The following is a 22,822-nucleotide window of genomic DNA, read 5'->3' as shown; positions in this document are numbered from 1 at the left end:
TGGCTTACGGTTTCGTCGTTGTACCGCGCGTGCCAATTGAAATAGCCGAATCTGTGAATTTTGCGCCACTCGCTTACAAAACACGCACGCTTGCTCATACAAACTGTGTAAAGTTAATTTGCGGGTTTTGAACTGGGTACCAAGCCGCTTTGCATTTATTAGCATCTAACGGACTGAGAATTATTTATCCTAGATATATTGTGGTGAGGTGCATCGCATAGCTTTATGGCCTGTTCTCCGTGGAGGCGTTCGAGTAGTGACCTAAGCTAACCATAAAACAAGTTCTATGCCGTGGTGGTCAGACTGCTAATGCTTTTTTTTTATTTCACTAAAAAGCCTTGAGAATTATAAGTGACCGAATTTCGCAGGTGAATATCATTGGCAGGCTCAGTCGTACCGAAATATGCGCACTAGTCACTTGGTTGATCAACGTGAAACCTTCCGGAAGTTTTCAAATGCCCGTTATAACAAGTTTCTACCCAACGTACATGATGATTACTCATGTGAGCTAACAAAATCGGGTACTGCAGATGGTGCGGCTAAGTTAATTAGAGTGGGCTCGGCAAAACGCTCTTGAATCCCTTCTGCTTCTTGATTCAGGTGACCGCTACCTTGCTGCAAGCACACACATCATCAGATGGCTGCTTTTCGCCTGCACTGTTTGAGGGCCACCTCGGAGGCGTTATCGTCAATGTGCAGATACGTGCGGACAAATGTTTAATCAACGACGACTTCGTGCCTGTCACCGCTACTAGTGAGCCTATGCTGAAGTCTGGAACGTCACATCACGCGGGTTTTCAATTCTCCAGATAAAGCGTCGCACCAATCTCGCAAGCCAGTGGGCTCGGCAGCAGCGTACTTGGCAAGACGCTGATGCATCCCTTCTGCTTCTTGATTCAGGTTGGTTTTTACATTCCTGCTAAGTGCTATAGAAGCGACCACCATTTTTTAGTGCTGCTGCCTTGCCTACCGAGTGTAGCAGAGTTTCTTAGTGATGGGTGCGGCTTCAAAGTGAATCTTTCGTTATGTGGTGACGTCGAGTCAAACCTGGGCCTGCAGAAAATGATATGTTGGAAAAACTGCGAGCTGGCCAGAGCAGCATGCTATATTCCATTAAGGACATTCTGGACAGGCAAAATGAAAGCGAATAAACAATAACAGTATTGACGAACCGAATTGGTGGCCGGGAAACTCAACATTCTAGCATAAATCGTTTAAAAACGGGAGTTAATAATTTTAAATTAACTAGTACTAGCACTCAAAAGACAGCGCTTACCTTGTATATAATATGACTTGGAAAATAGGAGCAGAAGAAACAATCTTATAATTTATGGAATAGATGGACAGGATGAGGAATCACCCGAAGAACTAACGGATAAGATAAGAAATGTCGTGTCCCAAGAAAAACTCGGAGTCACAGTTGAAGGCATTGAAAGGTGTCACAGTCTAGGCTGGCATGGTGGTAGAAGCCGCCTGGTTATCGTTAAGCTACTTGACTATCGGGAAAAAGCACCAATGCTAAACACCTTTGGAAAATTGAAAGAAACAACTCTATCTGTATCAGAGGATTTTTCGAAGAGGATAAATGAAATCTGAAAGTAGTGATGGCAAAGCTTGAGCCAGTAGAGAAATGCCGGAGCAAAAACAAGACTGTTTTTCAACAAACTCAGCATTTAATCGGCAACGTATACATTGGACGAAGAAAGCGACAAACGATGCAAAATTCGCAAGAACAAGTGACCCTACAAGCTTATACAGGTATTCACTGTTGGAAATGTGAACTGCCGCAGCATTGTAAACAAACCTGTTGAGCTCGAAGGATTACTTGTTACCCATGAGGCGGAAGTTGCTTTACTCACACAAACGTCGCCGAGGGATGACATCTTCGACAGCAAATTTGTACCTGCAAACTATCGGTTTTCTGTAAGGACCGCGACCGGAGGGGTGGAGGAGCGGCTATTTTTTTTTTAAAGTTAAATTAGCGTCTTAAGGATGCCTGACATTTCGGGTGTTGAAGTGATCTTCTGTACCGATTACACTAACAAAATTAAACATATAATTGTAGTAGTTTATAGAACAGCAAACAGCTCTGTTCTCGTTTGAGATAACTAAAAAAATATCTTCTCCAACATGAAAATCCTGGCGATAAATTGATAATTGATGTTATTACAACTTGCCTAATGTGGGTTGGGCAGATTTTTCTGCAAGTACAGAAGCTGAAGAAAAAATGTTAATGTTTGAGGTATAACCAATCTCAGATCGTAAGGGACTACACGGGAACGCAAAACGAATCAGCCTCCATTCTTGATTTATTTTTTCTTAGCGTTAGTGTGGAAAGTAAGACGTCATGTCTTGTCACAGCAGGTATGTCGGATCACAAATCTTTTGTGTTGAAATTACAGCATGCACATACTATCGAATATAAGATTTGCATGCACCAGAATATGTTTCGCGCTGATGAGGTATCCATCATTAACATGTTGGAAATGTGTTACGACAGTTTTGCAAGCATGACTTCCGCTGTGAGTGAACTGTGGCTCCAATTCAAATACATAGTTAATGTGTGTAGAACGCTTTTGGCCAACATTTCTAAGGAATCCAAAAACCGCAATTTTCAGGTAACTCCGGGCACGTTGCAATCACAACGAAAGCTCAAGAGATAAAAAAAGAAGTTCAAAAGTTCTACAAAAGATCCAGCAGCAATCGGTAATAGATAAAAAAGTCAAGTGAGCTAAAATAAAGATTTCTGAAGGTAAGGATAAATACTACGGCTTCCCGCTTCCAAGTATAGTTAGGGCGTGCCCAGGGAGATTCTGCAGAACCTAAGTCTTGCTCTCGTGACATTTTCGTCATAGATTGAAAATGTGCCGGCGACGATGACGTTACTGCCACCGCCTTTAATGAATACTTCACGTCCGTTTACACAATGGCCAATAATGCTCTTCCCGCGTTTTCAATATATCGCCCCCCCTTTCTTATGTTAGTATTTCTGAGCCTGGAATTTTGAATTTACTGTTACATCTTGGTATCAAAAAATTTCCAGGACTAGACGATATCACGAATTCCTTCTTAAAAAGATACACGGATTGCTGTGGAAAATATTTATGTTATTTTCACGAAGTCTGTAAATGGTGGCGCTTCACCTGATGAGTAGAGGATAGCCAAACTCAAACCTGTACATAAAACCCGAGTAAAAACTTGCTTTCAAAATTACCACCCCATTTCACTCAATTCAACATCATGTAAACTTCAAGAACATATCATCTACAAGCATGCAGTTAACTGTTTCGAAAAACAGAAGGAACTAATAAATATGCAGCACGGATTTCAGGATGGTTTCTCGACCACCACTCAGCCAGTCGAAATCGTTGATCACTTTGCGAGTCCCATTATGAGGGAAAACCAACTGACGCACTATATATGTATTTTAAAAAGGCATTCGATAAAGTACCGCGCCATTAGCTTGTGCACAAATTAGGACATAATATACGAAATGCTAAATTATTTGCCTGGATTTCTGCCTACCTCGGAAGTCGAAGTAAATTTGTTGCAATCAATTGTGCTTTTTCAAATGTGCACTGGCTGGCTTACTCTGGCGTCCCTCAGGGGTGAGTACTGTGTACTTTATTGTTTTTATTATATAATAATGACATAGTTCTTCAACTTTCTCTTCGTGTTAAATTTTATACAGATGACTGCATTTTATATTAAAATATAGTATCTCGACAAGACCAGTTAGACTAAACAATGCCTTTCAGAAAATATTTGCTTGGTGCAAAGAGTGAGAATGGTCTCTAAACTTCAGAAAAACTGTCTTCATGAAAATAACCCCAAAAAGTCTCCTTCCAGTACCAATGCAAAGCTAATACAATTCGTCAGCAGGAAGCAGAACACTTCCAGTACCTCGGCCAATGGATATCCTACAAGCTTTCCTGGACGAAGCACATAGACAACATCACAGCTAGATCACTACACAAGGTATTTTTTTACGACTTTCCCTAAATTCGCGCACACCGATTGTACGTCTTCTTGCATAAATTACATACGAACTATAATAGAGTACGTAGTAGTAATCTGGGACCCATTCACAAAGTCCGATAATAATAAATCAGAAAGGTTGCCAAAAAAGCCTGTAAGATTTATTTACAATTCATATGGGCGCACCACAATGTCCGCTTTCCTCGAACAAAGCGGGATGTTGCCCGTCTCAAAAAGAAACCGAATTTGCCTCCTCAAGTTCTTGTTTCAATTAATTAGAGAGCATTACTTCATTGACACATCTTGTATCTTAAAATGTTCATCCGGTTATAATACAAGTTGCCGCCGCGCGTTTTCGATAACAGCATTGAACCCTCAAAATACCGTTACAAACTTTTTTTCCTCGACCTATTGTTCGATGGAATGATTCCCCTAACGAAGCGGTTATAGAGAAACATTGACTTCATTGGAAAGCGGTTGTAATAAGATATGTATTTTTTATTGTTGTGCATTTTATGTTGTATGGTTTGTTGCCTTGTTTTGTATGTATGTATATTTACTTACCTTTACCCACACTGCAAAATTCTCGAGAGACACTGCGGTATTTACAAATAAATAGAAATCTAAAAAAACAATTAAACGCCGATGGCGTCTGCCCTCTACTCTGCAGAAAAAAAGAACACTTATTTGGCACGCCTCTGCTCGCTGTGATGGGCATGTGGGGGCAATCTAGAACTGCTAGACTCGCGTCGGTTGTGTAGTGTATTCGGTATCCACATTAAGAGGCACCAGCCTTTCCTATACACCTACACTGGCTATTTCCGCAAACGAAGGAGATAAACAGAGTGGCTGGATTTATGCTAGAGGTCCACATACCTCCCCTGAGTCGAGGTTTACTTGCCGTTGAGCAAATGAATAACAGTTACAAAGCCTGTACATTCACAGCTCCTGACCTGTACATTCACAGCTCCATGACGGCTACATAGTCGGCAGCATGAAACACCTTCCCGTTTGCCCTATATACACTTGTAGAGCTGCAAAAAGTGTACATAAGGCACCGGGAAGGTGTTTGAATGAGAGGGTGAGGGAGCATAACTGGACAGTTGCAAATAATGCTGGTTGCACCTCACTGAGCACTGCAAAATATGAAAGTGTAGTCCCCTGTTACATAGCACAACGTTTTTGCGGAGAGCAAGAGGAAAGCTTGAGCGCAAAATTCTTGAAGCTCTTTTTATCAGGCAGGCAGGGGATAACTGTGTTAGTACTCCATCCATATCGCTGTCAGATAAAGAAGTAGCCTTATTACAAATGTGATGCGTTTTGACTTCGCAATGCTTTTAGTATTTTAGTTTTGTGTATATAGGCAGCGTCTTTTTTCAATAAAACCTAGTTGGAGGTTCGGCACTGTGGTGTGTGTTGCGCGTTTTTTCGTCGTCGCTGTTTCAGCGCATAGTAATGTATTTGCTCACGTTCTCCTTCTTGACCCCTAACGTATCATTATCTGTTACGGAAGCAGGCAAACAACCAGCGAGCGCACGCATCCACGTGCCTTCTTTCCGCCCTCTCCCTCCTTTCAATAGCTTCTATCAGGAGGAAAAGGCAAGATATGTCGTTGTAATGAAATCACCTGTTCATTATCAGTCACACACGTAGCCGCTAAAACGTGTGAGAAAGAAAGTACTGATCGTATTAAAATTTACAACAACCTTTTGAAGATTCGAAACTACTACTCCAACCTACCATGGGGATGGCGAATGGTGCCGCACCCACAAGTAACCTGAAGTCCGAGCCAAAAGCGACGCGTAAAACTTAACAGCCAACCATAGCTGCCTACTAGCGGACACAAACACTTGCGCAAAAATCACGCAAGTGAAGCAATGCAGGTTACTAACGATATACGGACGCACGAGCGTAATCTTTGGGGCTTGAGCCCTACTACAATCGTATCTCGCTGGAAATCAAAAATGGACTGCTTAAACACACTCTCACCGCCCAAGCGCAATACACAAACTATAAACTGTATAAAAATACTATCGTTAGCTTAGCTAGAGAAAGTCAGACCGGCTGCACTCACTCACAACTTTACTTTTGGGATCACCCTTCACTCGAGCTCAAGCTGGGACATTGCCGAGAAACTCCTGTACGCTCCCCTGTTGGCCTCCTGCGCTGGCATAATGGCGTCAGTGACGTGCTGTGTTCAGAACCGTCTTGCGGACAACGAAGTCATAACTTCTGAATTCCGTGAGTAGGCGATGTCAAAAAGCATGGAAGTCAGCGCAGTACGATTATCAGTAAGAGGAAAAAACAAATGATCGCTATTCTGTTGCAATGCGACACGAGCAGGCAAACGGCACTTTAATACACAGAAAATGATTCGCAAGCGAGACACGAAACCGATTCATAACCCCAAAACAAGTTGTGTACAAACGCGGGACTGCCTCCGCGCTGCGTTGACACAGTCGTTTCGCAATTGCTACAACTGAAGACCAGCTGCGACGCTCAAATAAATCATCAAAATATAAACCCCTCGCACTCGTAGTGCCCAAGAAAAAAGAGCCGTTTGGAATAATGGAGGTTGCTTCGAAGCTGTTAAAGTTGTGCGTGATTGTTCGTGCAATATACATGACAACGTACTTACTTGCATGTGCTCACGCATATTAATGAGTCAGCAAAAATGCTTCCCGCAACAAGCCCACTTCAAATCGTTTTCTCGGGCTTAGCTGGGCAGAAACGCAATCAAAAAATTTTACGGGACTCTATATTTCAAATATTTGAAACATAGCTGCAAATGCGAGTCTCTGAATGTTGACTGGTGTGTGTCCATCTGTTCATTGTTGTGCCACGGCGTAGGGTAAACATTTGCGCTGATGTTTTTGTGTTAAGGCTATCTTTATATTTTCCTGCACAGCATTTTTTCGCAGCGTTCCCAAGCAAAGTACCGTACAGATACAAAAACGCAACTACGGTTCTGTTTTTTGTATTTCTTTGGTACTATGGGCTTTCTACACGTTGGCGTCGCCAGCAGCTCCTCCGTGTACAGCCCTCTGCTTGTATTAGTGCAGTGGCGCTTTGTAAAATGTATTAGCATGCATTCTCGCTTAATATTTATATTGAAATATTTATGTTAAAATAACCACTGTGAACGTAGCAAAACAGTTATGTCTTGCATACTAATTTCACGGTTGGTGTTCAATTCAGCCCAACGGAAATCTGCTGTATACTCATTTTGTCCTTTAGAAAAAACGCCGCCCGCTATAACGTCGCGCCAAGTGTTTACTTGAAACTGCAGTGCACGAGGCCCATAGTCAAACTAACACCGAGAGAAAAACTCAGAATTCCCTCGGGCTCACACCTTACAATGAAGTCAAAACTCAAAATGCACTCAAAATTCGAACTATTTCAGAAATAAAATGGACTTAAAACTGACAATAAACTCCGAAGTAAAAATGAACTCAAAACTCAAAGTGAACTCAGAACTCAAAACTGACTCAGAACTCACTCGGGCTATGAACGAAAAATAGAAATCAAAACACAAAATAACCTCAGACATCAAATAGACTGAAAACGAAAGTGGACTAAGAAATCATTCACGCTCAGAACTCAACATGGAGTCAGAGCTCACTCGGGCTCAGGCATTCTCAAGCTCAGTCGGGCTCACACTCACGCGGGCTGACTCGGGCTCATACTCACGATACCACACTAGCATCGCACGAACTCAAACTCGAACACACGCTTCAGTTAGATGCAAAATGAGCCTGAATGATTGAACTCGTTGGGCCAGGGGAAAGAATTGGGGCCAGGATTGGACACGCTCCACCACCTTTACCAATAATGTTACGTTGCGCCGAGCGGTGGATTTACGGGTATGACCAATGGAGGCGACTTCGGTGGCCTTACAGAAAAAAACGTGCTGAAATAGCGACCCCTTTCACTTTGTTATAGACGCCTTTGATATATACATATATATATATACATAAAAATATATATATATATATATATCAAAGGCGTCTATAACAAAGTTAAAGGGGTCGCTATTTCAGCACGTTTATATGTGTATATATATATATATATATATATATATATATATAAGGTTAGTAAAGACAGATACAAACGAGAAAGACGTAGAGAATAGAAATAAGTTTACTGACGTTTCAGGGAGAGGACTCTCTTTCTTCGGTCCTGTTCGGGAAACGTCCGTAAACTTATTTCTATTTTCTACGTCTTTCTCGTTTGTCTCTGTCTCTACTAACCTTATTTTTTTCGCGCTCTGTGTGAGTTTTTATCTTTTCAGACTATATATATATTTGTCAACGGCTAATTCAACACACTTGAAGCATGGATACAGTACCGGTGTATGCAAGGAAAATAATTACATGTGATAAGTAGGCCCTTCGCATAATTCCGGTTTCACGGCACAATATGGAATGCCGTTCATGATAGCGATACCAGTGTAGCAGTAGCAGTCTAAGCCTTTTAGTCGGCACGTCCCTGTGCCATCAGGACAACTGCATTCCAGGCATTTCTTCACCGGTCTTCCGTACCTGTAATGAAGGATACATTTTCTTTAGTCGAATGAGAAATTCCACATGCACTTGCCTCAAATATTCTCCCGAAAAATATTTCCTCTCAATCACCGTCCAGAGGATAACCGACATGTGGCTCACTGTAATCAGTTCTTTCTAGCGAATATGTAAAAAGGCCTTGAAATCACCTACAACTATCTTTTATTGATACATTTATTGTATATTATTCTGTTTTAGCATTGAACTTTGCTAAGTAAAAAAACATGAAATATGAATTCTCAATCTACATTGCAGGTCTTTTACCGATAGCAATGACGGTTTAAAAGTGTGTGCCAACAACGAATAGTTGGTGTGTAATCTAAGTAACATATATTGCTTACACCAAACAGGAACATAAAATGGAGTGTACTGCTCATGTTTAACAATGTTCGCGCCATACGTTCTAACGTCAATCATTCGTTATGCGATTACAGAGTCCAGTCCAATAAAACATTTTAACTACCCCTATAAAAGACCAGATATCTCAGGCTCTCTCAGCGTGCCATCATGTGTGCTCTCCCTTGGGGACTGCGGATACCTCAGAAATAGCTGCCGCTATCGCTGATGTGCTCGCAGTGGTTTGTACGCCGTCTGATTTGAAAATTGCTCCGTGCATCTCTGTTCAGAATGACCTTTATAAAATTTAGTGGCTAAGTGAATTGAAACGTCAGCAATGCCGCATCATGCTGTAGAGGTACATCCTCCCGTCTGGTGCAAATAACGCGTTTCTCCCAGTGTCGTCACTGTGCCCAGACAAGTTAGTTGCGCTGCTTTGAGGTGTGCATACATATTGCCACGCTAAATAAAGGAAGCAATATGCTGTAAGGAGTTGAGAATCCTCCCCTGGCGGTGAAATATAATATTGATTGTGGAAGCGCAGGCTTATAGATAATCCGTCCAGAAAAAGGTGGGGGTGGTGCATAGAAAATAAATGTGAAAAAATATGAGAAGAACGCCACCCCAAGCTGCCACCCTGTGGTGATAAAGCTGGCAGCAAGACGAAAAACATTTTTTATTGCGGAAACTTTTATTTTTGCTACAGCACGCTTCTTTTGGAATCCATTACTTGTTTGTGTCAGAATCTGCGGGACAATAAACACTGTGCTACATCACCAGCAGAACTGATCTGTTGCTCCACTCGTCGTAGTATTACATACAGTATTAGGGTTTGCAACATGTTACGACTAGTACGCTCAATTTCTCATGCTATATTTTATACATTTGACCACAGCTAGGCATGAGTCACAAAAAAGACATTTGCACCATTACATTGGCAAGGACAGCGTTAAGTGCGCACTTTAGCGAGAAGAAACACACAGAGGATAGCAAAAGTTTTTATACTGTTGTCGTTGCGCCTTTCATTATGATATTTACAAGCTGCGATGGCTCAGAAGATAAGGCGCCGTCCTTCTAAACACAAGTTGATGGGTTCAATTGCTACCTGCAGCGGCTGTTTCTCGTGAAAAGCAGCAGAAGCTGCCCCCGGGAAATTTTTATTTGAACTAAATGCCTAGAGGAAGTCTAAGTTGTGCCATAAACGTTCACTACACACTAAAAATTTTTACGCCCAAAAGGGTGCTTCAGCTTGTCGCCGCAGGAGCACCCTAAAAACTGAATATTTTACGCCCTTTAGGGTGCTTGGATTTTGTCGCCGCAGGAGCACCCTCTGTGAAGCACCCCAGAAGACAGGTGCCTTATAAACACCCTTGTCCGCCTAAAAGTATCCTAGGGTGCTACTTAGCACCCCAATCTGTAGGAGCATCTTCTGCAAAAGCACCCACCTAAAGGGGTACAAAACGGGTGCGTCATCCTCGGTTCACAGGTGCAGCAGGTGCGAGACCACATATTGCACAATATCACACACGATTATGGTATGAAACATTTGTGCTTTCCAAGCTCGGTTCTGTGAGACATTCCATTGAAGCTCAACATCAGCTGATAATTTCCTTGAACTTGTGTCACCGATTGTTAAAACATCAATTTAAAAAGTCAGGAGCCACATCTCAGTACAGTTATAACTTTAGAGGTAGTTGATTACCCAAAACTTCGTAAAAAACCAATTATATGTTCACTTTGCCGAACTGCAGTACACATCCTTCGAGATTCACTGCAGAGCCTAACCATGCTGTGCAGTGAAAGCAATTAGGTGTGCAACACTTCAACCACACAAAACTTCCTTGAACCTTAAAACCCTTGGCTTCTTAGTATTGCATCAAACTTCCAATCAAGGTAGCTACCTGCAATGTTTAGTGCCTTATTCTTGAGCTGAGCAGGAAGGTTCAATATCAAGGAAGACCAAATGCAAAATGTATAGTTTCCTCCGTAATGCGGCTCATAATATAGTTCCCTCCGTACTGCGGCTCATAATCTACTTATAAAAGTTGGGTACCCAAGCCATTTATTTTCGTTTGCATTATTGTTTTTGCTTTACGGAAAAATATTCATATGGTACAGCACTTGCAAGGTTTGGTGGTATTTGGAGTTTTATAAACATACCTTTAGACTAAATGACCCCACATAGCAATAACAAGAACTGCAAACATCACAGAACAATGCATACAAGTTCCCTGGTGAAGCCCATGGTTGAAATGTAATGCCATTGTTCAGAAAACATTATTTTATCATGAGGCTAGCTTGTACATGGTGCCTTGCATTATGTCCCTGCCGGTGGATGTGGGGTCATTTGTCACTGTTGCAAATGAAAAGCCAACAGCCAGGGCCCATTAGTTTTGGCTAGTATTACGAGGTGCCTCACGGTAAGCATTCTACGTCGATAGACTTTTTTAGAGTTGACTAGAACTGAAATCAGCAAAAGATTTTCTACAAAACATTCATTCTATCCGCAGCTTTAGGGTTTGCTAATTTCCATAGTTGGGTTTCTTCTGCCTTTCTTAACAACATTTTTCTTTTGATAAGAAGGTGCACAACCAAAAGCAAAAAGCTTTTCTGTAAACCTTTGGTAGCTATATAATTGTTACAAAATATTTTACTCTAAATATGGCAGCTTAAACTGAGAATATTTGCATTTAAAAACATTAAAATAAGTTTAAATTGATCATAAATTTTTAGCTGTTTTTACGCAAAACTGTACATGGGATATGAAGTGCACCACAAGGAGGGCTTTGGATTAGCTTTAGCAAATTTGGGACATTTAAGGTGCACTGAAATCTCTACACATGCGCTTTTTCACTTTCTGTATCCACCAGGAAAATGGCTGCCAATTTAGACAGCGATTCTAAATAGTAGTTGACGTGCATTTTAAAATAATCACAAACATTATAGCCACAAAATTAATTTTTACAAGTTGTAGACATTGCCCGTTACACCAGACATTGGACTACACTGTCAAGAGCTTTGACATCTACAATGACGTCTACAAAGCAGGCTTATACTGGTAGAATGTTTCATACCATAATTACTGTGTGTTCAGAGCTCACGTGTGAAGTATGGATACTGCTGCTTCAGCAAGAACCGAGGATGAGCACCCTTCCTGGTTCTGAAAAAAAATAACAGAGGAAATGCCTTAAGCAGGATTCTGAAACGGGGTTGAATGAAACAAGAATGAACAAGAAATTCTTTCAAAACATGTAAAGCAATGCAAACAAATATTTATTTCAACTTATTTCTACAAAAGACCACCTCATGAAGACTGGTGGTGGGGTATTGGCTCAAAAAAAAAAAAGCAGAGAGCACTTATACAAATGCTACAGGGAGCTTTCGCAGCCAACAATTGTTTGAACACACCTAAACTAATCACTGTTCAACAAACTCATAAAAAATGTTTGAATGCATAAAAAACCAGTGGTAAACACAGGAAACAGTTAAAACAGAATGACGGCACAAGTTTGTCCCGTCGTTCTCTTCTGTGTCCTGGGTTTTCCTATGGTTTTTCATCCATTCAAACATGTACCAGCTAGCCCAGTCCAACGCCTTGGTATCATAAAAATATGGATAGTCAATCCTTACACAAAGTTGAAAAAAAAAGAAAGTATAAAGTAGGTGACAAAATTAAAACGACAGCAAATTGGTTGGCTTTTAATTTTAAATGATAATATAAAAAATAATGGCATGAATGAAAGTGAGCAGCACGCGAAGTACCTTGTTGCTAGCCCGACATTCCACTTTGAAGCAAAATGTCCGCTTTCAACACTACACAGGCTAAACATGCAATGAGGCATTCCTTTAGGCACACAAAATATACCATAATTGTTAAAAAAGCTACGAATCAGTTGAAAAAACCTGACCATGACAAATTGGAATTAGTGACTAGATACAGTTTCAGAAATACACAGCGACATCATATAAAAATATATGGTTCCCATACAAAGATTGATCATAACAAAAATTCAGGACATTTATCAGACTGGCATCAATGTGCAAAGCAGCTTAATGAAGGAAGACGGTCTTCACTAAAAACATGTTAATATTGGGAGCTCATGTGCTTCCCTGCAAGTTGGGTGTGTAAACCCACTGACATCTTAACTAACCCGCCTGAATCATCACTTGATAGACATTGAGGAATTTTACGAATTGGTTTATTGTAGCCAGCTGTCTAGTTTATTTCCCTATTTTTCTTGGCATTTCGTGTCTAATTCTAAATTTGGTGACTAGATAGCTCTTACTATGGTCATGCACTGGTGACAACGAATATTTGATTTTACTTTAAAAAAATTTCAGTTTTGTTTTATTGCTCACCAGCCAACGATCTGAAATATCAGAGGTGCTTAAAACGTATGTTGGCATTTCCTTCCTGCAGTGTAGTACAAATAATCATGACTTTTGCCATAATTTGTTCACAAATCGTAATATGTGGAAAGTATTCAGCTTAATGAAAATGTCATTTCAGAAGCATGCACAATCAACAAGGCCTCAATGACTCTCATGACGTGCTCCACTTGTTTCTGTCACAAATAACCTGAGTGCAGACACATTCCACCGAAGACGAAGGTAACATGCCCTCTTGGGTGATGAATATTTAAAAAGCCTTACGAGTAAATTTGCTGCTGAGCACGTGAAATTGTGGCATTAAAACAAAAGATCCCTCTGCGGCATCTTTCACTTGGAGGAGCGCTTGACCACAAACTTTGAGAAGCTGGAAAATGCTCCATGAACCGCTCCAGCCAGCAGAAACGATGCAGGACACAAGTTGGTAGGCGGACCGTTGGCATCCTGCGATTGTGAAGATATTTCTGTTTAGTAGATGCTCTTCTTTTTGTACCACTGTTTATTTCACCTTTAACAAGCAGCTGAACTCCTTAACGTTCGCATAATAAAATGCTGCAATGCGGAACAGTTAGCAGGGTTACCTCAATTTTGCTTTTCTACGAATTAACACAATGTAGGTAATCTGCACACAACTACAATCAAAGTACAATTTTCACCTACTTCACTGCTAACATCAGCGTTTGACTGCTCAAGCACAAATACAGGTTAGACATGTGAGCAATCTGCTAAACGTATCCCCACAAACTGAACAATCAGGCATCAGAAATCGGCAAGGAAGGAGGTATCACGTTTAAATGGCACTTTTTTTGTTCAAAACATAAACAACACCTGGAAGCTTGAAGCGTGAGAGGGGGTCTTTTACGCTGACAATGTCAGAACATAGCTTGCTAGTGGGCACCTGCACGATGTGCACAATGTGTTTCTTGAAAATGCGTGCGAAAGTTTGATTGATGTGTAAGACGAGAATTGCAGCACGTTTTGACACAGGCCTTGTGGACGCTTCTGCCTGCTAATGTCAATGTGGATTCTTGCTAGTCGCCCTCTTCGCTTCTTTCTGAATATAATGCTTTAGGCATTATATTCAGGACAACGACTGCATCAAAACGTGCAGCAATTACCTACGTCCCACACATCGGTGAAACTCTCGCACACATTTTCAAGACACGCAGTGCATACATTGTGCATGTGCCCACTAGCAAGCTGCGTTCTGACATTGTCAGCGTGAGAGACCCCCTCTCACGCTCCAAGCTTCCGGGTATTGTTTATTAGATTCCATGCGCTGAATGCAAATCAGTGTACATTGGCGAAACGGGCAATCTGCACAGAAGATTAATGCAGCACTGGAACGAAGTGAACAAGGGCCATGCAAAAACAAGTCCACTGGCAGAGCACCGTGAGAGGACGGGACACGTGGTCGACTGGAACAAGACAAAATTACTGACAACTGAGAGCAATCTATCTTCTCGATTACTGCTCGAGTCCCTCATTGTTCAGACGACGCCCAACATTATCAACATAATGGATGGCAATCTGCACCATATCTATGCAAACTCATTGCGCCGCGTAATGCCCAATATATAGCTTCGTTTTCCACGACATATGCTCACCGTGAACAAGCAACAAACCGTTAAATGGCTTTCTTGACTTGGTCAGTGACCTACGTTTCATCACTGCAATAATGCTTCTACCTGCCTACACGGCATTCCGTCAAACACTGGACTACACCACATGAGCCATTGGCGTTCTTAACCTGCACCAGAGTATATAACCTTTCACTACTGCTATGAGATAGACCCATAAACGCACTTCAATATGGCCTTTATATTTAGCTCTTGGAAACATTATGTATAATTTTACCTTTAAGTTGCACCTGCTACAGCAGCTGGTACTATACCAAAAACATGAAAAAAAAAAAACGGTGGTTTAACACGCCAAAGCTACACTTGGGATATGGGGAGCACTGTAGGGGAAGGCTTCGCATTAATTTTGACCATCTGGGTATTTTTGTGCGCATCGAAATCTCCAAACACGGGCGTCTTTACGTGTTGCCTCCATCTGAAAAGCGGCTACACCAAGCGGTATCTAACCGACATTCGCCTCCACAGCACACCACCCTAGCCACGGCAGTGGGTTAAACATATGAAATAAAGCGAGTTTTGGAGTGCAAATGAAAATATTAATCACACGTCTTATTTTCCCAATCGATGTACCTTTTGAAATCCACCATGCAATCCCCCCTCCCCTACCGGCCTACCAAAACACCTTTGTCTCAAGAGGTAATCAGGCTGTTGTTAATGAAGTAAGTATTTACAATCCGAGACTTGCCACCGTTAAAGTCATGCACTTTGTTTTAGAGATAAGCGACATTAGCCATTTGCAGCACCAGGAGTTAATTGTGCTAAGATCAGATTGAAAGCATTGACGGTAGTAGTTGAAAGAAATTGTGTGATAAATTACAACATCATCTGCAAATAGACTTACATGGGAGGATATGCAACATGGAAGATAGACCAAGCAACCTGCCTGGGGGGACAACAAAGTGGCACGAGCAAAAGAAGTATATAGTTATTAGAAGTAAACTGCATTTGAGAAGAATGAAAATCTTTTGCTCAAGTGAGGACATTAGGGTGAAGTTTGAGAAGTAGTCTGTGGTGTGCAATGCGATTGAATGCTTTAGAAAAATCGAGAAAAACTACCGCAGTTTGTAAGCCTGTGTCAATGGATCAATGTAGATCGTGAACAAATCCTGAAAGTTGTGTTTCTCAAGTAACCCTTGTGAAAACCGTGGTGATACTCGAATGTGATATTGTGATTTTATAAATAATTAGCGACCTGAGAGTGGATGAAATGTTTCCTGACCTTGCATATGGTGCTTGTTAGGGAAATTTAATGGTGAAGTACCGTCTCCTGATTTAAAGACTGGTGCTACCTCGACTATCTTCCAACCATTGAGATTAGTGCCTGTCATGAGAGACTGCTAAAAAAGCGCTGTCAGAATTCTACAGACTGCGGGATGTACTTTTCGGTATAGTATGATTATTACCAGTATGATCTGAAGTAGACCAGTTTGTATTGCAAGTTTAAAACCATATCGAAAGATCCTAAATGTTTGCTTGGCTTGATTACATACGAATACTTGCTTCAAAGTCAGTTCAATTTCTCTTCTTGCCCTTTAGTCGTCAGCCCCAGATTCTCTTCAATATCTCTGCTAAGCAATGACACGCTCCATACGCACAGCACTGCTTCATGAAAATGTTTCAAATAATCAGAGGCCACAGCACTGCTAACAGGTATACATCATGGCAAGTTCCACAACATGCAATAACTAACCTGAAAGTACATAATCGGTGGGTGCACCGATATGGCAGCAGTGCCTGGACCGATGTGTCGAGCAAATGCGCTGACTTCTGAACGGGTGGTCCAAGCGGCCAGATGATGGATGAATGACCATTCCTGGCGGCAAAGCGTACGGAGCACCAACGAAAGGCCAGGCAGTACTTGGGTACAGCAGGTGCAGTGTCGGTTGGCCAAGGGAGGCCCTGGCAAAGCCTTTGAAACTGGACTGGAAGGCAGCTGACCCAGGACAGCCAGCAGCAGCACCTGCAGGTGCATAATCTGTGAGTGTGCTGACACTTGTTGAAATACAAGAAGAGCACACACAAAGCACGAATGCTTACATCAAGTAGATTTTTAATCGTTTAAAGACAGTAACCTCCAAGGCACTAATAAGAACATTCCCGGAACACCCCAAGTGAAATTTAGGTCACAGTAAGAATGTATTTATTAGACCCGCAGGTACTGTGAGTGGGGTATGCATGATATATGCAAAGCTAGCTACTGAGCTAATTTGCATGGAACGCATGCTAGCAGCTCATCTGTATCCCTTGCTTTCAATCGGAACTGGTGTGTGATAGTTGAGGCTCCTCCATTTCAATGTCTGACTTGTATCTGCACGTTCAATTCTCCAATATAAATCGAGTTGAGTGAGTGCCTACAGCTTTTTTGTTAGTCTCTGTATGGCCTGCGGTTTTGCGAAAATGAGAACTTGCGAATTGGCTCAATTTTCTGCACTAATTTAAACAATACATATGCCTCCGATATCAAGCCCCAGACTTCACGAGAGCTACTCTGACAGAATCGGCAGGCGCCTCGTAGGCGTTGTGAAATCTCCCCCACTACCCCGAGACTATGCTAACTCCCTGCGAGGCCACATGCGCGCATTTCACCTTCAATTTGCACGTATGTGAATTCTATACCTCTATGAACTCTCAGACGGGCGTCGTCATATTCGTGCCGGACTCGTGAAACTCGGCAACGTAAATTACCGCACTCGCTCGCTGGCACGCGGCCCGAACTCTCTCACCGTTTCCGGCCCTTGCATACTATTTTCTCCACCTTGCACTTTGTAAATTCTCATGTTTAACTACACCTCGTGCGCCCTCATCTCTTGCCTGCTTTTCTTCCAGCACAACTCCGTCAGCACCCGGTCGACGCGTACGCTGTCGGGGCGCGTTGGCGAGCGAGTACGGCAATTTCGCTGTTGTCGAGCTTCACGAGAACAGCACACATATCGCGGCCCGAAGACCGCGAGGCGTACGGTCGCCGGTCTCGCGAGCGCAATAGCTGCGAAGCGCACTGCACGGAATTCGTGAAGGGGGGGGGGAGAGATTTCACAACACCTACGAGACGCCAGCCATGGAATCACGTGTACGCGTTTTCACATGCACTTCCAGGGAACCTCCTGTTCATGTTATTTCTTGGTATACCGCGGGTATTCACGAGGGAGGACTAATCACAGCGTTGTGCCACTCACGCGAAATTGCGACTGCGATCTGCAACCGCAAAGGCACTGTTTGAGAGACACATAAACAAACGCCCCGGTGTTAAAGAGCCTTGCGTGATGTGAAATTATTAGCAGCCGTGTACCATAGCGCGAGCATCGTAGCCAAGGTCTAGCTTCAGCGTAAATTGATGCTGACTTCTGCGGAAACGGTGGACTGGGCGCCAAACAAGTATACTAACTCACGTAGGCTCTCAGAGCAAACGAGATGGGGGTATAGCGAATTACTGACCCATAAACACCAGAACTCATTCCAACCAAATACAGAATAATAAAAAATGCGTACTTACCCGAGCAAAAACGATGTTTCCAACGTAAAATTCTCCTTCACTGTCGTCTTCATCTCGCGGACACACGAACACGCTTTGTTCTGATGCAATGTCATCCACTTTTGACGCGCAGTATTTTATCCGGCGATGATCGTTCTTCCGGGGTCCCCATGTTCAACACACGCGTAGGTTAGAAGGGTAGACATCACCCATAAAGCTTCTATAACTATGATTTAAGCTTGAAATATATAAAACAGATTAAATCACGCCACCAACCACTCGGCACAAAACGCCATGAAAAAACACACACAAAAGTGAGAGATAGTTGCCAGACTTCAAATGCAACACCTCTATGTTTGACGAAAATTGTGTTACTACTGTAATGTTGGTAATTATCTTTCTGCTTTCAAAGTCTGAAATGTGTTTATAACTTAAATTTAAGGTTTTTAAACACAAAAAGTGAATACACATAAAGTAATTGACATATATACTGATATTGTAAAGAGGTTTGACGTTTGTTTTGGTTTTGTTTTCACGGCGGGCTTCTCAAGAGAGAACGTGCGAGAAAACGAGCTACTTTGGGTTTAGGAAGAGGGCGGTAAATGTCGGCGTGATAGAAAGCAAGGAACAGGTGCTTACCCTGGTCGTTAAAAAAGGAGCTAATGAAACCCTCACGTAAAAAAAAAAAGAAAAAAGAAAAAAAAAACGTTCGACGAGGAATCGAACCATTGACCTACAAAACAGTAAACGGACGCGTTAACAAACAGCTATGTCGGCGGGCGTGTTCAAGGCGCCTAAAACAACTCTGTACTTACGTAAGTTGTCAACGAATATTGTTGCTTGTGTCTAGTCATCGCCTCCTTTAACGATGGTCTAGTTTATGCTGCATTTTTGAAATTCTGGCTGTCCTAACGCTTGTTTCTCACGCACCGGTCTTGCAGACGAGGCCGCATTGCTAGCGCTGCAAGCGATTGAGCCAAAGCTCCATTATTTGACTCAAGCAAAGCTATCGCAGTCAACCCGACCTTTTCTGCGCAAGCCACGGCAGCCACGAAATAAATGGAATGTGCCGTTAGAATTATGGCGTTGATAACGCTTGTTTGACCGGCACCGTCTTGCAGACAAGCAACGTCGCTCTAATACTACAAGCGATGTCACTCCTGGCATGTCAGGCGCATCAAACCCATCGTGTAAAACGACTGCTAACAGTGCGAAAACCTCTGAGTTCGTAACAAGTGGGGATTTGCGGTGGCGGCGACGTAATAGGTACAGCAAGCAGGTAGGCAGAACAGCAGCGTAGGGTTACAACCTTTCCCCGAAAAAAAAAACGGGCCTTCCGGGGGGGGGAGGGGGGATTGTGTTGAAAAAAGACGTCATGTTTTTTAACATGCAGTGCCATTTATTGTAGTGTTTTCTTAGAGAGAAATCAACATAACGTTTGTACTGAAAGTGATTGAGAGCTTGGTTAATCGCTCTGCATGTGCTTCACTGAAAAGTAACCGCAATTGCTGACCGCGGCGGTAGAATTTCGTTATTTTGTTCTTCCCTTAGGTCCCCCTCCATCTGAGGCAGCGCGCTCGCCCGCGTATTTTCTCTGCTCGCGTGTCTTTGCGCAGCTTGTCGTCGACACGTATTTATCGTCTTAGTTGTTGAATTGACGCTTATAAAACGCCAAAACGGGCATAATCACGGCACAAAAGCCAAAAAACCGGCTGATGACGACTGGTTTTAGATATGGACCGGCAACCGGCCCGCTGTTTAAAAAAACCGGTCGGGCCGGTCCAAAACCAGGAAGGTGGCAACCCTACGGAAGCGACGAGCGAAAATGATTTTACACGACCGCCCCCGTCGGCCTGCGCAAAAAAGGAAGATAGAACCCCTGCATACACGCCCTCGAAGAAAGCTGTACAGCCGATTCAATTTGTTGTGGACGAAGAGCAACCGAGGCTGCAGCCACAAACGATTGCGCTTGCCGTGGTATGAGCCAAAGCATATCTTCACATAGTTATGTTATCGTCCGTCTGACTGTTACTTACTGAAGGGAAAATTCAGAACACAAACGTTGACGTCTAGAGTCTATGCCAGACATAGACGCTGCTGTTTAGGCCCTAAAAACCACCTTCAGGGCGTCTGTCGGTTCTGTCTGATGGCGCGCTCGCGCCGCTGATTACGAACGAGGCGTCTGTTGGCGTTGACTTATCGTGTTGGCGAGCCGGTAAACGCCATCACGGTTAAACTCCCTGTTGGAAGACTACGCTGTTGGGACGATAGAGTGCCGACAGAGCTTCTTATTGGCCCCACAAACGCCATCAAGGTTAAACTCCCTGTTGGAAGACTAGGCTATTGGAACGATAGAGTGCCGACAGAACTTCGTATTGGCCCCACAGGCGTGCTGTGAGCCCAACAAGAAAGTCTTGTTGGAATTTTTGCCCGGGGCATAATAATACGGGAACAAATTCTTAGGTAAATTCGATTTCGTTGAGGACACCGATGCCTCGCGTAAAAGTTTTATTTATAGGACTACAAGAGGCATTTTGTAGCCTTTCCTTCCCGTGCACCCAGACATCGAAACGAACCTTGTGATACACTCGAAGCAGTAGATTAGTGCAGAGTGGAATTTAAACATTCAGCACGTTTTGTTCAATTTACGAACAGCAATTTTAGAGCCTTTCCCCTGGTCTATGTGGAGAGTTCATATTTATTCTCTCAACGGGCGGTGAAATAGTGCAATGTGCGGTTTAAACATTCAGCCTGTTTTTGTGGAATTTTGCATGCTTGCATTCACACACCGTTCTTTTAGGCACCCTAACGATAAGGTGCCGTGGTAACACCCCAATCGAGAAGAAATACTTTTTAGCACCCCTGTAACGGTCGTAGCACCCTATGAAACTGTTGATTACACCCCTGAATTTCGGCACCCTCGAGGTGGGGTGCCCTAGCAATATTTGGGTGCTTGAAAGGTGCAAAAAGGGTGCAAAATGTTCAGTACACCCTCCTTGCACCTTAAAGGGTGTAAAAATGTTAAGATTTACACCCCTTAATATGTGGCACCCTCATGATTGGGTGCCGGAGCAATGTTTTAGTCCTTAAAAGGTGCAAACAGGGTGCAAAATGTTGAGTGCACCCTTTTAGCACCTTTAAGGGTGTTAAAAAGTTTAGTGTGTATGCCATGTCTGACGGGTGGGTCAAGTGGCGCTTCGCCAGTTCGATATGAGGGTCTCCTAATTTCACCAAACAAAAATGCAAAGAAGCAGCACAATATGTTGGTCTCCATGAATTCTCAACAGCTAGACAGCTGTGCGATGTTGTCACATTCGTGTCGTTTTAGGGGCGAAGCTCCTTAGGGCGTGGGTCTGTCCATCCTCGACGTATGTATGTAGCCACCTCTAGTTTAGTTCTTGGATTGTTTACTAGATGGCGTGGCTACCTCTAGTTTAGTTCTTGGATTGTTTACTAGAAGGCGGTACTTGTATATGATGAAAAGATGCGCTTGGATTGTTTACTAGATGACGTGGCTACCTCTAGTTTAGTTCTTGGATTGTTTACTAGATGGCGGGGAGCGTTGTAATAAAATCCGTTCGCTGTTGGCGCGCGCTCGGAGTCGCCCGATGGGTAAGGCTGCAGATGTGCGAGCCCGCGAGGCAGAAGCGCTCCGTGAAGCTGCGCGACGCCGCCGCCAATGTCCTGCCGTACGAGAGCGGGAGGCCGAAGCGTGTCGTCTGGCTGCGCGACGACGCCGCCAAGATCCCAGCGTTCGAGAACGAGAGGCCCAAGCGTCACGGCAACGGCGCGAGGACCCTGCCGTACGCGAAGCGGCACGGCTGCGGCGCGAAGAGGATCTCCAAAACGTCAGAGAACGGGAAGCGGCGAGAAAGCGCGCGTATCGGCAGGCAGACCCCGATGCAGTGAGAGCTCGTGGGGCGTCTGCAAAACGCATCAGGCGAGCTCAGCCCCAAGGTGCCGACGCGCGGTTTAAGCGAGACTTTCTAGACGTTACGTTCGGACACAGATGTAGTGGGGAACTTTCACTGAAGAGTCACGGTTTTACCGATGATTTCCCCCCAGGAGCTTCGCCCACTCATCATCATTCACCCCGTGGATATGCTTATTAGCTGGGGCCTTTTTCTTCGTATATTTCTTCGTCACAAGGTGCGAGATACTATGCTCCTTGGAGAATTAGGCATGGCGTGTGCTGGGCTGCACAGTGACCATGTCTGCATTATATGGAGAATGTAGAACAATGTAGGATATGAGGAAGTTTTCTCTCCCTTTGCACATGCTCACTAGTGCGCTATGAAAACGCTTGTACTATTCATAGTAAAAAAAACACCTATATTGCTGAATCAGCAACGAGTTGCAAGGCATCGCCACGGCTAATCGCTACCCCATGTACCGCCACGCCGTCTTGCAAAATTTGTGAAATCTACAAAAACGGCGTCGCAAATCAC

The 22,822-nt window shown here is 43.2% G+C and overlaps 2 long non-coding RNA genes across 2 annotated transcripts in view; both read right to left on the bottom strand.

Moving 5' to 3' along the window:
• Window positions 1–22,822, bottom strand: part of LOC144161930 (uncharacterized) — an 89,559-nt gene that overhangs the window by 9,716 nt on the left and 57,021 nt on the right. The window contains exon 3 of the long non-coding RNA XR_013320534.1: window positions 8,352–8,519. This is a non-coding gene — a long non-coding RNA (uncharacterized LOC144161930). The remainder of the gene's footprint in view (window positions 1–8,351; window positions 8,520–22,822) is intronic.
• LOC144162579 (uncharacterized) lies at window positions 12,129–18,658 on the bottom strand. Its single transcript, XR_013320715.1, has 3 exons — window positions 18,396–18,658; window positions 16,596–16,865; window positions 12,129–13,709 (listed from the first exon to the last, which is right to left on the bottom strand). It is a non-coding gene; the product is annotated as an uncharacterized LOC144162579 (long non-coding RNA).

The sequence above is a fragment of the Haemaphysalis longicornis genome, unplaced genomic scaffold, assembly GCF_048455015.1.
Source record: "Haemaphysalis longicornis isolate Haplotype H1 unplaced genomic scaffold, Haemaphysalis longicornis Haplotype H1 scaffold_12, whole genome shotgun sequence".
In the NCBI taxonomy this organism is placed as follows: Eukaryota; Metazoa; Arthropoda; class Arachnida; order Ixodida; family Ixodidae; genus Haemaphysalis; species Haemaphysalis longicornis.
The sequence above is the reverse complement of the archived record's forward strand: the minus strand, read 5'-3'. Positions and strand labels throughout refer to the sequence as shown.